This window comes from Eutrema salsugineum, unplaced genomic scaffold (assembly GCF_000478725.1).
Source record: "Eutrema salsugineum unplaced genomic scaffold, Eutsalg1_0 scaffold_15, whole genome shotgun sequence".
Classification (NCBI taxonomy): Eukaryota; Viridiplantae; Streptophyta; class Magnoliopsida; order Brassicales; family Brassicaceae; genus Eutrema; species Eutrema salsugineum.
The window spans coordinates 7,678,818-7,687,594 of NW_006256867.1; the positions used below are offsets into that span (position 1 = coordinate 7,678,818).

An 8,777-nucleotide genomic window follows, 5' to 3' on the forward strand; every position below is an offset into this window, starting at 1 on the left:
CATCTGGAGAGAACGAAACTCTCGCTAGCATGGAGACGACCCACTTCTGGCAAACAGGATTCTGCATCTCATCGACAAACTAGTCTGATGCCGAATTCAATCTATTCGCAATATGGGAGACAGAAGGTTCAAGGACGCGCTTCAAAAGTGGTTCAGTACTCGATCTTGATAAGTCTGTATTTGGGAAAGATGTAATTTTTTCTGCCATTTAGCTTTCTTCTTTAAACAAAAGTCGCACCTCAAGGGGTTGTAAGAAAGTCCTTTTTGATCTTGAATAAAATTTTACATTCATTTCAAAAAAAAAAAACATGTTCAAGTTTTTGGTAGTTTGGATCTAGATTTATTGTTCACAAGATTTTGTTTTTGACTTTTTTTGTATAATTTTCAGAATTTTTGGAGCAATTTTTTGGATCGATATTAAATCTTTGGAATTTAGTGATAATTTTCATGCTTATAAAGTTTTTTAGAAACTAACAACAAATTTTCAAAAAATTGGAGCAAAATTTGGGATCTGATTCGGCCATGGTGGCCTGTTTGTTTCCTGCTTTGGTTTCTAAGGTTTTTTTTTTGTTTGAAACTCACTCACATTGAAAAAAGGCTCGTGACTTCGTGTAATTGAAACGCTTTCAATAATGAGAGCTGAGATTTAGTCTTTTTTGAATGGCTCAAATAAGATTGGGTCTGTGGCCCATTTGAGAATCAGTAATATCCAGATTTGGGCTTCTGATTGGGGTTGAACCCTGTTTTTTTTTTTTCGATGAATCCTGTTTTTTATCATCTATCATTCTGCTATAAGTACATTTTTACATACAATATCCTCAGACTTCTAGATATATGTTTGAGCAAGAAAAAATTAGTTCTTAATCAGTAGATAAACTAGAGTATGCAAGTTTAATATTTGACTAGATTAATTGATGTACTAGTTTTTTATGAATGATATTAAATTTTGTGTGCATGTATATTCATGTGAATATTAAATCGATCTAAAAATAGGTTTATATTTGGCCAGATTACATTGATAGACATGTGATGATAGACATGTGATGATAGACATGTGACAATTAATAACCATGTGAATGATAAATCAATCCAAATATAAGTTTATTGTTTATCATGCATTACTATCAGTGTTTGATTATTACAACAAGAGTATTGCTAGCAGATAATACTGTCCAAAGACTCAATATTAATGTTTACTTGGTATATTGAGATGGATTATATAATCATTTATAGTTTATCTTTTATTTACTTCGGTTAAGTAGTAGTTACTAATAAAAGATTGTTCTCTCTTTTCAGAAGATTTTTTGTAATAGTATATGCAAAATTAGGTTCAGTTTCAACTCTTGCTCATTCTGGCTTAAAAATGGAAGATGGGTTTGCCTTCTGAAAGCGATCATATGGTTAATATCTCTAAGCTTCTGAACAAAAGAAGGAATACTAGGGTTGTTGAAAATGTTGTTGCGAAAGGTCTAATCTAAGAGGAACATACTAGGGTTGAAAACATCTGTTTCTTTTGTAAAGAAAATTGACTCATGAGGAAAGAATGCCAAAGGTGGCACATATCATGTGAAAATAAGAGCATGTCTTTTGCTATGGTTTGTTCTGAGGTGAACTTAGTTGAAGAACCCAGAAACACGTGGTGGTTAGATTCCGATGTAAGTGCTAATATCAGTGTTTTTGTACAGGTTGCCTAAGCTATTGAAATCCAACTAAAACTAAAAGATGCATTCATGTGGCTAATGGAATTTCAGTAGATGTGGAAGCAATTACACATTTAAGACTATTATTCAGTACTGGTCATTTTGCTGATTTTGAAAGACACATTTGTGGCATCTTTGTTCAGGGAAAATTTGGTTTTTGATCCTTATTTAGACAAGTCTGGATATTTTTATCTATCAGAAAATGGAAAAGTTGTTGTGCCTTTGGATTCAATTATGATTGGGACAGGTACTCTTCTGAAGAATCACAGTCTTTACATGCTGAACACTATAGCTTCCTGTGATGAAAGCATAAGTGTTGAATCAGGGGTACTAAACGTAAGTTGGAAAATACAAGTTTAGGTACTATATGGCACAAGCGCCTAGGTCACATCTCTACGAAAAGAGTTGAGAGACTTATGTCATATAGTGTTTTGTATTCTGTTGACTTCACAAATTGTAATGTTTGTGTGGATTACATTAAATTAAAACAGACGAAACTGAATGAATTAGGTGCCTACAAAACTACAAGGGTCCTTGAGTTGATACATACAAATATTTGTGGACCATTTCCTACATCATTTTGGTATGCATACTTATTTCTTGTTCCTGAAAAATCAGTCTATAGACATGTTTAAGAAGTGTAAGGCTGAAGATAAGAACCAACTTGAGCGAAAGATAAAATCTATCAAATAGTGGTGAATATTACACTCGGTATAATGGTTCAGGTGAACAGCATCCATGACCATTTACCAGATTCCTAAAGGAGTGGAGTTGTTCCCAAATACATTGTGCCTGGGTCTCCCAATATTAATGGTATATTTGGAAGACACAATCACACTCTTAAGGATATGGTAAGGAGTATGATTGTCATTCAACTTTACCGGAATCACTCTAAAGAGAGGCACTAAAAACTGCAGCTTACATTGTCAATAAATATGAACTAAAGCAACTCCTAAGACACTTTATGAGCTTTGGACTGGAAAGAAAGTCTAGTCTGATGCATTTCCACATTTGGGGATGTCCAGCTGAGGCTAGACCTTATAGGTCATTTGAGAAGAAACTGAACTCCAGAACTATGAGCAGTTACTTTGTTAGTTATTCTGTGTGATCTAGGGGCTATAAGTTTTATGAGCCCACATCAAAGACTATTTTTGAGACGGGAACAATTACATTTTTTGAGGATATAAATTTTAGGGGAGAAATCAAGTTAAGAACATCATCTCCGAGGGAGAATCGGTTTGGGTTCCTAATCCAATTTGTATAGTTGTGTTAAACAAAGAAAATTTTGAACCTTAATTTGATATTTTCTCTAAATAAATAAGTTATATTTTATTGAACATGAAGATCAAATTCGTAATCCTCAAGATCTGGTGCAACAAGAACAAGTCCCTTTGCTGTGATCCACTAGAGAAAGGAGAAGTGGTATTCTGGATGATTACATAATATTTCTTATGGAACAAAAGGAAAATTAAACCTAGTTGGAAGATGATCTTCCATGAGGCCATGGGTAGTTCCAATTCATATAAGTGGGTCAAAACTAGTGAAGAAGAGTATCAGTTAATGCTAGACAATAAGATTCGAGACCTGGTCCAATTACAGAAAGAAAAGAAACCCATTAGTTGCAAATGGAAATTTAACACTAAACTGGACTCAAGTGGTAATGTGGAGAGGTATATACTAAAAAAGAAGGAGTTGACTACGAAAAGCATTGTCTCCTGTTTCATCAAAGAAATCTTGTATGACAATCATGACTCTTGTTGTGCAGTACGATTTGGAGCTTGATTAGATGGATGTCAATACATCATTTTCTAAATGAAAACATTGATGAGACGATTTATATGGAGCAACCAGAAACTTTGTATTAGGTAATTAAACAAATGGTCTGCTAGTTAAAGAAATCCATCTCTGGGCTCGAGGGAAATGGTGACGATGTAGCCAAATTTTGAGGCGGTGAGAGGCGGCGGAGGGCTGGTATCTTCATTATTAGAGACAAATGAATTATAGTTCAAATGTGGAAAAGTATATCCAGCGCCAGTCACCAGAAGCAGGAAATCGTTTCGGTCTGGTACAAAATAGGGCTACACTCATGTTACTTGTTAATAGATCATTGAATTTGTTAATACATCCAAGCTTATCCATCTATATGGTCGCGTATATAAATGTTCATTGTAACTGCTCCTCTCTGAATAGTAAATATGGTGTTGATTTTTGAATTTGTATTTCATATTTGAGTAATTCCAATAAGAAACAAACACAACCAGATTACCGGTGGATAGAATTATAAAATAGCTAACATAAGAACTAAAAAATTAAAACAGATAAAACATGTTTAAAACATAACTGAAAAGGTAAAATAAGTTGAACAAAAGAGAACTTTGCTAAATAATAAGCAAGAAAATCAATGAAGCCACTCCACTGCAAAACCAGAGATGATTTTCCAGAACTTAGGCGGTTCTAATATCCAGAAGCAGGGATCGCAGAGCTGCTCGACATAAAAAACCTCCAAAATTCGAGCTTGCTACAAATACAATTACATTTGTAAGATTTTTCAAACAACTCATTTACCTTGTCATCTAACTCGGCCGGAACGGTAAAATCTCATGGACGCCTGTTGTTGCGATCCATAGCTATTCTCATCTCCACTGCATCGGTCCGAGAAAGATCAAAGCTGGAGATGAATACTTCATCGCTGTCATCTATTGTTAGACGACACATAGTGTGACAGTATTTAGCCATAAGGCATCCAGCATCTGATGCATCCTTAATTTAAGTCATCCCTGCTTATAGATTTTCTTCATAGAAAAAGGTATATACACCTCTGAGGACTAACACGGTTGTATTGCCTGAATTCAAGTAGCGTCCAAAGAAAGTAGCTACCCTCCCACGTTGATACCAAGCCCATGGCGTTTTCAGGGATATTAAATCCACTGCTTTGTAGAAACCCTCTTCATTAGAGTTTTGAAAGACATTCTTGCTGGACAAAGATCTGCATACGAAGAAGAAGTCGTTTTGAGAAAAATCTTGTTCAAAAGTTGAAGGGAGGGAGTTGATGTTACATGGAGTGGCCATTTTCGTAGATGCTTGAAGGAGAAATTTTTGGGGGTGAAGGGTGTATTTGTAGGGTTTCAGAGCAGTTTTTTGGTGAGGGAATATGAACTGTTTGAAGAATACTTGCTAGATTAAGGCATCAGATGGGATCATAGATTGATGGCTTTTGGTGTGTTTAGGGGGAGATGAAAGCAGTAGAAAAGCATTGAGAAATGCTACAAATTGAATTTTACTTTTTCCAACAAAAGTAAAAATTCATTGCTTTAAAATTTTGGATTTCTGGCGTGTGAACAAACTCCGACCATCACAGCTATCAAAATTAGATTTGTGGTTTTTTTTTATAAATATTTTTATCTTATCCATGAAAGTAGTAAATTTCTGGCCATAAAATTATCCATGTTCTTTATCTGTTGGTCATATCCAGTATTTTTTTATTTTGGTCAGGTCCACGAGGATATGTCTATGAAAGACATAGAGGTGATATGATCCATGTTCAAGTTTCATACCACAACAAATAAAGGGTCTGGATTTAATTTTAGGATTACTTTCCAATTTAATCTATTAAATATGTGGCCAGTAAAATTTGGATGGTTTTGGAAATTTTTTAAAAAAAGTCTTAATGGATAGGGCTTATTAGTGGGAAGATTGAAATCAAAATGATGGGATGGTGATGTTTGACCTTTAACATAATCTAATATTTTGTCAACTAGAGGCTCAGGTGTGGGAGACATATATAATGACGCCGCTCAGCTATTGAGCAAGGAAAGTAATGTTAGAACTGATATTCGATGAATAACTTCTGTTACAATTATTCCTCTTTTCGTCCATGTATCCACAAAACTATATCCATGGACATGCATTGATGGTTAAACTATGAAAGTAGTTTCAAACCGACTGTGAATTTTCTAAAGATAAGTTTTTTCTGTTCCAGGCCTATAGAGTTTTAAAAGACTATCCACGCGGTTTGGATTAGGTGGAGATCCATATAGTTTACAAAATAAAGGCCCATAAATCAAAAAGGTTTGATGGTTTGCATATGAAAAGAATTTCATTATGTTTGAAGTTGTATATTAAAATTGAAATAATTATTATAAAGTGAAGATGTTTGGTCTGATTAAGAAGTACGAAGATAGCATAGTTTTTAGAAATCTTTGTTGATTATGACACATGAAAATTTATGATAGTTATAATGTGGTATTGTTCATTGATTAAACTTCTCTTTAGCCTTGTTCCACCCTGTTTGTCTTCGTTGTATGTTTTGGAAGGTGGAAACCCTGATTAACAATAGATCACATTTCTAAATGGAGAATATATGAGGTTGAGATGATGGTAAAGCATAATTTTAGAATTTCCCTAAACATGAGGTGTATTCTGCAGAACCATATTACCTAAAAGTTGGTGGTAGCTAAAAGTGTATCAATTTTTGGTTTAACTAAGTTATCATTCCATTACGCTTTCAGATCCTGATCATCAGCATAATACATTTATAAATAGAGAGTATATGAGACTGCCAGAATGATTTTTTTAAAAACTTTTAGTAGATTATGAATAGGCTTTTCCGTAAATGTAGTTGGATGGTATATGTGTAAAATTGTATTGTTAGTTAGACTGAATCACGTCTATCGGATTCAGTTTTTATGTTAATCTTGAAAACTGCCCCAGGTTTTTTGAGGGTGTCCTAGTGAAAACTGAATTATGAATTACAAATAGGAATTGGACATTCCATACACTGATATGTGGATAACTATGTGTGGATATTGGTGATTGTAGAGCCACTAACCTTGAAAATATGCCTTGGATATGACATGCAGTGGTATTAGATTAATGGATAACAAAATTTTCATTGAAAGATTATAGCTTAACCACACAGTATCGTATTATCGTTCTTAAAATGAGATCATATTAAAATTAGTCTGTCATTATTGTGTATTAGTTGAAATGAAACCAGATAGCCTGTCACCGTAGTACATTCATTGCTTTTCACCATTTCTTTACTTGTGGCTGTTGGAACCAATTTTGACAAAATGATTGGAACCAATTTTGACAAAATGATTTTTATTAATTTTGGGACAAGCATTTTAGTGAATGATTCATCTGAATGACCAGATTATGGATGCTTAGAAGAATTTATGTTGTGTACAATAATATGTCATACTCATGTCAAAATTTGTTCTAGTCTTTTAGGTTCGATAAGACTGTTATATTAAGGGGTTTTTGCTAAAAATAACCTAAAACTTGATTTTGAATATAAAAATAGACCTATAAAAAAACATTTGGCAGAAATAACCTAAAGGGGTAGTGAAAAGACCATTTAATCCTGTATGAGTAAACAAAAAACGGATGTCCTAATTACCGTATACACTCTGACGAAGTCTACTAAAGAGAGAAAGAAGTCTAATAGTAGACTTCGTTTATCGAAATGAAGTCTACTAAGTAATTAAATCTGGAAATTTAATTTTAAAATTTATAAAAAATTATTTTGGTATCAAAATTACATTCATAAATTCCGTAATTGTAACCCAAATGTACATAAATTATTTTTCATATTGATAAATGGAAATTTATGTTTTTAAATTAAAAAAATTTATTATTTAGGATTTAGACTTAGTAGACTTCAATATGGAAGTCTGCTAAACCGAAAAAAATAATTTAACCAAAAATTGAACCGAAAAAAAAGAATTTAACCGAATGTTTTATGCCATTATATAAAGAAAGTAACCCTAATTTTGTAAAAAGATGAAACATTCCTCTTTCTATAACGGCGCTGTGTTCCACTCTCTCTGGCCTTTCTCCGCTGCCTTTCCTGTTCGTCTCTGCTGCTGCGTCTACTTCTCTGCAAGCTCATCCTCAAAAAATGGTCTCTCTCTCTATTTCTCCCTTTCACCTGAAATCTCGAATCTCTTTTTTTTTTTTCTTTTTTATGCGTAGCATCTCATTCTGCTTTAGATCTGATTATTATTCTTACTTTTCTTTCCATCGTCTCAGTCTGTAATCTATAGATCTCGATCTAGGTTATTTTTTTTATTTTTTTCAATGATAGATATTATTGTTGAATCGTTGGCTAAGCTCTTTTCCAACTAAAATGTTTATTAAAATGACTTTGGTTCTAGAAACTTTTGCAATGAGGAAAGTTAGTTATTGTATTCTCAACTTTAAGGTATTTTAGCTCTGCAGGAACTTTAACTCTCATCGATCTGATCAAATTGATTGGTTGTCTTAGTGGAAACTGGATTTTTCTTATATCTGAATTTGCATGAATTCTAACTTTGTAAAGGAACAAGGAAAATGTTGTTTACATATAGGATTAGTTCTTATAGAGTTTATTTATTTACTTCTGTTTAAGTTCTGTTTTCGGTCATATGTAATCTTTCGTTTGTTTGTAGTGAAAATGATTCTTTTACATTCGAGTTTTATATTTCGACTGATTGAATGTTAACAAAGAGGATTCGTTCTTAGATATACTTTTACATCTTAAAAATGTGATTACGCAGAATGATATTAGATGTATTGTTTTGTGAATGTAATTTGAGTCTCAATAATTCCGAACAATGTAATTATCCTCTATCATAGACTTGAAAGAATTTGGTTGCAGATGGCAAGATTAATTCAAACTTTTTGGTTTTGTTGGTAAACAGGCAAAACCTGAGACAGTGGAGAACGTGTGTGAAGCCGTCAAAAGCCAACTCTCACTTAAAGATGGCGAGACAGTTTCGGCTGGGACCAAATTTGTTGATCTTGGTGCTGATTCTCTTGACACGGTAACTTACAACCTGAGGAGACTTTAAAGTGAGTGAAAGAGAGAGAGAAAGTTAAGATTGATGTTTTTTTTTTGTGTTTCTTCTTTTGCTTTTCTTCCAAGTTTATTTATTAGTGTAAATTCTAGATCTTCCAGAAGAAGAAAAAGAGCAAAGCAAGATAAGAGATGATTGCTTAGATTCTTAAATCCCTTTGAAGACGTTGAAAAGAGAGAACTTTGAATCTGGGAAATTGTGTTATTTATTGGGAGAAGAGAGAGAGAGATGTGGAGGA

At 33.4% G+C, this 8,777-nt stretch overlaps 1 long non-coding RNA gene across 1 annotated transcript; it reads left to right on the forward strand.

Annotated features, from left to right (window-relative positions):
* Positions 1 to 7,503: 7,503 nt before the first annotated feature.
* LOC112088255 lies at positions 7,504 to 8,777 on the forward strand. Its single transcript, XR_002900423.1, has 3 exons — positions 7,504 to 7,605; positions 8,384 to 8,534; positions 8,632 to 8,777. It is a non-coding gene; the product is annotated as an uncharacterized LOC112088255 (long non-coding RNA).